The following is a 5268-nucleotide window of genomic DNA, read 5'->3' as shown; positions in this document are numbered from 1 at the left end:
ACTTTGAGATACAAATCTTATCCAATACCAGTTCCAGATACAAGGAGTGTCTTGAATCGAAATATCAATTTAGTCAATTACAATTGACCTCGATGATCTTCCACAATACGATGTTGCAGTGGGCCTGAATGACGATGGTGACGTAGTTATAGAGGAGGAGGATTGGGAGACCAAAAGTGATGATAGCGACGATAGCGAAAGTTATTATAGTTCAGATGATGAATAATGCAATTTATTTACGACTTGCCATGTGAAACATAGTAAATGAAATTGTTTGTAATTTAGTTATCTTATGTCATAAATAGTTTGGTTTTATTTGAATAAATATAAATTTTATTTAATTTACCCGGGTAAATTAAATTTTCATCTCATTGCGTGACGAAGAAAATATTATTCAACACGCTAATAGCATTTGCGCGACAATTACTTAGCATTCATCGCGCAATGAGCTGAAAATTGGGTGCGCATGAAAATAATTTGGTGAAAATTTGAATTTATTGCGCGACGAATATCTTGTATTCATCGCGCAAGAAAGTCAGGATTAGACTGAATTTGCAAACACTTTTCCCCTCACCTCTTCATCTTTGGTAAACTCCCTTCGACATACCCTCCCTCTTTGTCACCCTCACCCTACCTCTCGGCCTCTTCACTCTCTCCCCATTTCACCCATCGCTGCTAACAAGGTAAATATTTCAAATTTTATTAATTTATTTTGATTTTCGTTTGAGGCATTAGGGGTTCCAGTTTATAAACCATTAAGTTAGAGAATTAAGGTTTCCAAATTTTCAGATTTTAGGGTTTACATTTTGGGGATTAGGGTTTACTATTTTTCAGATTTTAGGGTTTACAATTTTTCATATTTTAGGGGATTCGGTGGTCCTAACAATCCCACCCAATCCGCATAATTTTGTTACATGGGTGAAGAATTATGAGATTAATTGAATGGGGTGGGGGTCAAGGTAGGAAGGATATGGAAACTCTTGATAAGATTGAGAATTGAGAATTGCCTTTAATGACTCTCTCATTCTCTGTTTTTGGATATCATCAAACTCCATTTTAGCTTTTGTCAAAACCGCATTGCTATGAGCATGAACACCATTTCATCTGTCTTTCTCTTCAATTGACATGACTATTTAACTGTTGGGATATCTTAGGAGGGTATTATGCTACATGCAATTTTTGATCATTTAGTTGTCAAGAGTCTACATATTAAGGGTACAAAAAACCCCACCCATGCATTGTGTCCTCAATGCGCTTTGATTTCTCCATCATTGCAATTATGATCTAATAACTAGAAGTATCCTAGAATTTTTGCTGAATCTGTTTTGGGTACATGTTCAAAATGCAGTTTCAGTGTGGTAACCGAAGCGTGGGTTCACACAAAACTGTCCGTTGTTTCTGGTCACATTGCAATGTCTGGATGGTAGTTTAAAAGATGCATCAACCTATTTTATCTGAATGAATAATGGTCAGGTTAAATGTTGAATGAATTTGCCTTGGGATGAATATATATTACTAGTAAAGAAAATGGAAGAGTTAGTTTTATGGTCAAGGGGGCTTACTTATACGTAGGTGATGTGTGTTGCTTACTTATACGTAGGGGTAGGGGTGGGCACATATGCGAATGAAGTTGGTTTTGAAGGTGCATTTCACTTGTGAGTTGTGTATAATTCCATGGTTTATCTTCTATTCTATCAGATTTTGATTAGTCTTGGCAGAAAAGAACAATAGACACCTTGATGTGGCTAAAATTCCGCAATAGGTTTTCCATCTTGGTCTCTTTATATAAATTTTATCTTAGGAGTTCTCAGTTCTTTTTCTTTTTTTTTACCCATTTACAGTTATATGGCCGTCACTTGCTACACTTTTGTGCTTTATGTATAGATACAGAATATATGAACATCTATACACTATGGTCCCTTAACAATCCCTTCAAATTAACTTTACCAACTAATAAATCAGTAAACGGTAAAAAAAAAAAGGGTAAATGGGTAAAAAAAATGGCTCAATTGATAAACGGGTAAACGGTTATGGCTAAATGTGTACTTGGTTATTGGTATGGTTAACCGTTTATAAACGGTTATGGGTATGGGTATAACCGTTTAGGCAATTACCCAACGGGTAAACGGTTATGTGGGTATGAGTATAAACGGTTATGGGTAAATAACCGTGGTTACCCACCCGCCTTAACAAATGCCCATCCCTAGTCCCGGGGTTTCCCAAGCATCGGCGTCATTAGCCTCATTAGTGGCGCTACCTGTTAGCGTCAGGCGTGGTCACTGCCACCCCCGCATGCCCGACACACCATTGACACCCACTACTGATGTGTCGGGGTCACATTAAGGTAAAGATTTCCTTGAACTCCAGCTGCTTTGGATCAAAACGTGGGCGTAAAGTAGAACCCATTCCAATATTTCTACTAATCTTTGTTCAATTCTAATGTTTGTTCATAGTGAAAATATTTATTTGTTTGTCATATACAAACAAATAAATATTTTGTTCAAATCTAGAGCTTCTTTTTAATACAAATAACATTGCTTTGGGTTTTGGTAAAATTTTTGTTCAAATTTTCTACTTAATTCCGAGTTTTACTGGTTTAAGTTTGTTCAAAAATTTGACCTCCAGCTGCTCTAAGTTCAATCTTTAGTTATTTAGGTAAGTAGAAAGAAAATGTGTAAAGCGGACGTATCATTGTGCTTTTCAAATGCATATGCTTCTTGAACTGAAAGTAATTGTTGTTTACTTATGCAAATCGCGGAGTTGGATTGTATTTACATTTTGTAATAGTGCATACAATGTTGGCAAAAGTACAAACCTTATAACGAATACCAAATATGAAATATGATAACAATTTGGTTAACTTAGTTTTGTTATTTTTGGTTTAGTTTGTTAAGTTATGTCATTTAAGGATTAAACAGTTATTATATATATTGTTTATTGTTGTCATCGTTCTGAACCTTTTATTAAACAGTTGTGATCATTTTGTTGGATACATATATTGTTTATGTTATTTCTGGTTTATGGGAAATGTTTTAATTATAGGCAGGATATGCCGAAATTTTAGTAGGATTTGTTATTTGATTTTGGGTTAACGTTAATTTTATATTTCTTTGCAGCCAATAAGAACACCTAGGGACCTTGTTGCTAGTTGAAGACGGTGAAGATCACTCTGGTGAACAATAGCCGTATCAGTATTAGATATGACAAGCGACATCGGGCTGCACCAACGACGGAGCAGCATAGCGCATTGGCCCACTACATTGGTCATGTCGTTCGGACCTATTGCCCTATGAAATGGAAGTCTTGGAATGTGATGTCAGATGAGGTGAGGACGCAAGTGAGCTTATAGATGTCGGTAAGTATCCTACCTTTTAATTGTTTTTCCTTCAAATTTTATATATTTATATTACTTAATGTATGTAATTAATTTATTTCATTGTAGACGAACTACAATTTAAAGGACATCAACGACGAGTCGTTGGCGTACGTCAACATGCTCTTCGTTGAACGGTACAAGTAGTGGAAGAGTGACCTGCACCAATATTTTCAGACATTTGATGATCCACATGTCGTTTTTGAGGAGGGTTGCCCGAAGGAGTTTGAGGGTCGGGACGATAATTGGGCATGGCTCTGTGGTGATTTTCAGGAGCCTGACTAGGTGGTATTTTTTTATATTAAGTTTAAAATTATTATACGTTTTTTACTAAAGTTTATTGATTTTTTTTATATTTCATTTCAATTTGAACTAATACGTTTATTTTTTTTGTATAACAGAAGAAGGCGAAAGCTAACAAGAACAATAGGGACATGAAGACTCTTCTCCACCATTTCAGTTCGAGGCCCTTCTCATAAAAGATGGAGGAATGCGGCGGGTAATAATAAAAGTTTTTTATATTCAATTTTTAATATGTCATTAATATAAAAAAAAATTCGTACTAACATTTTTCTTCTCTTGTTCTATCTAGGGGGTTCAAAATTCCCGAAGATATATGTCTTTAGTGACGTTTATGTTCGACCCGGGGATGAGTTGGCCGAGTCCCTTTATGTAAGTATTCTTTAATTTTAATTATTATCTTACGCATTCAAGTTTCATGGTTATTATATGAATGTTTTAATTAATATTTTATGTTATATTACACAGGCGATGATGATGGAGAAGAGGCAGTTGGTTCTTCAGAAGTCCACCTCCCAACTTCCTACTGATACTCTGCTCGAGTTTGTGGATCCCCCAGAGGATGTGGGATTGCAGATCCTTACAGAGACCTTGGATCAGACTCTCCGGTGGAGGCCAGGGACATATTGTAGGGGGATGGGCAATGCCCAATAGTGGGAATCTAGAGCCCCTTCATCATCGCAGTCAAATAGTCAGGTGACAGCTTTGATAGCAGAGGTGGCTGACCTTAGGACTGAACTTGCCTAGTATAGGAGCCAAAATGTCACAGCTTGTACATGCCCTCAGTCAGTTCGACATTTGTCTCCCGGATTTACGTCCCCTATAGACCTCCGAGCCCTTCCAACCTGAGCATGGCCACACCTCAGCCCTTTCGACCTCTGCCCCTGTCGACAACCTCGAGACCTTCCAGCCGCCTTTGCTAGACGACCACGTAGATTATTTTCTTAGTTTTTTACTTCCTTACTTTTTAAACATTTTTTCTTGTACATAGTACATACATTTATATTACTTTTTAAATATATTATTTTTCTCTTCATTACATTTCTTAATTGCAATTTAATTTTATTACAAAAAAAGCAATTTATTTTTATTACAAAATTAAAAAAAAACGTAAAATTAATTTTTTTTTTAATTTTTTTATTTTTGCGCGACAAAATCCTTCATCCCGCAAAACTCAAGCAACAAACAGGGTTTCGTCATGCAATAATCAATTGTTGGCGCTCAAAGTTTAGAAAGATGAACAATAGTCATCCCACTTATGTATCCTGGTATTTTGTGCGACGAAAACATTCGTTCCTAAACATTTTGTGCGACACAAGGTAAACTGTCGTGCCTTGTTTTTGCTACCAATGATGATTTTCGTCGCACAAAGTATTTCTTCATGATCTTTGCGTGATGGATTTTGCGCGATGAAGTTTCTATCGCGCTGAAGTTTGTGCGATAGGAATGCACTTTGTGCGACCAACTTTTGTTTGTTGCGCAAATAGTAAAACGTAGTAGTGTGATGTAACTTTGTGCAATTCAACTTTAAAACACTTACAAGAATAAGAATTGATTCATATAGCAACTATCTACAAAAGCTGACATTGGCAGCT

General features: G+C 36.2%; 1 long non-coding RNA gene across 1 annotated transcript; it reads left to right on the top strand.

Moving 5' to 3' along the window:
- The first annotated feature begins 456 nt into the window (after positions 1 to 456).
- Positions 457 to 4709, top strand: LOC139190127 (uncharacterized). Its single transcript, XR_011574118.1, has 6 exons — positions 457 to 683; positions 3117 to 3355; positions 3443 to 3658; positions 3775 to 3872; positions 3966 to 4045; positions 4142 to 4709. It is a non-coding gene; the product is annotated as an uncharacterized lncRNA (long non-coding RNA).
- The last annotated feature ends 559 nt before the right edge of the window (positions 4710 to 5268 follow it).

This window comes from Malus domestica, chromosome 12 (assembly GCF_042453785.1).
Source record: "Malus domestica chromosome 12, GDT2T_hap1".
NCBI lineage: Eukaryota > Viridiplantae > Streptophyta > Magnoliopsida > Rosales > Rosaceae > Malus > Malus domestica.
This window is presented reverse-complemented; position numbering and strand designations above follow the sequence as displayed.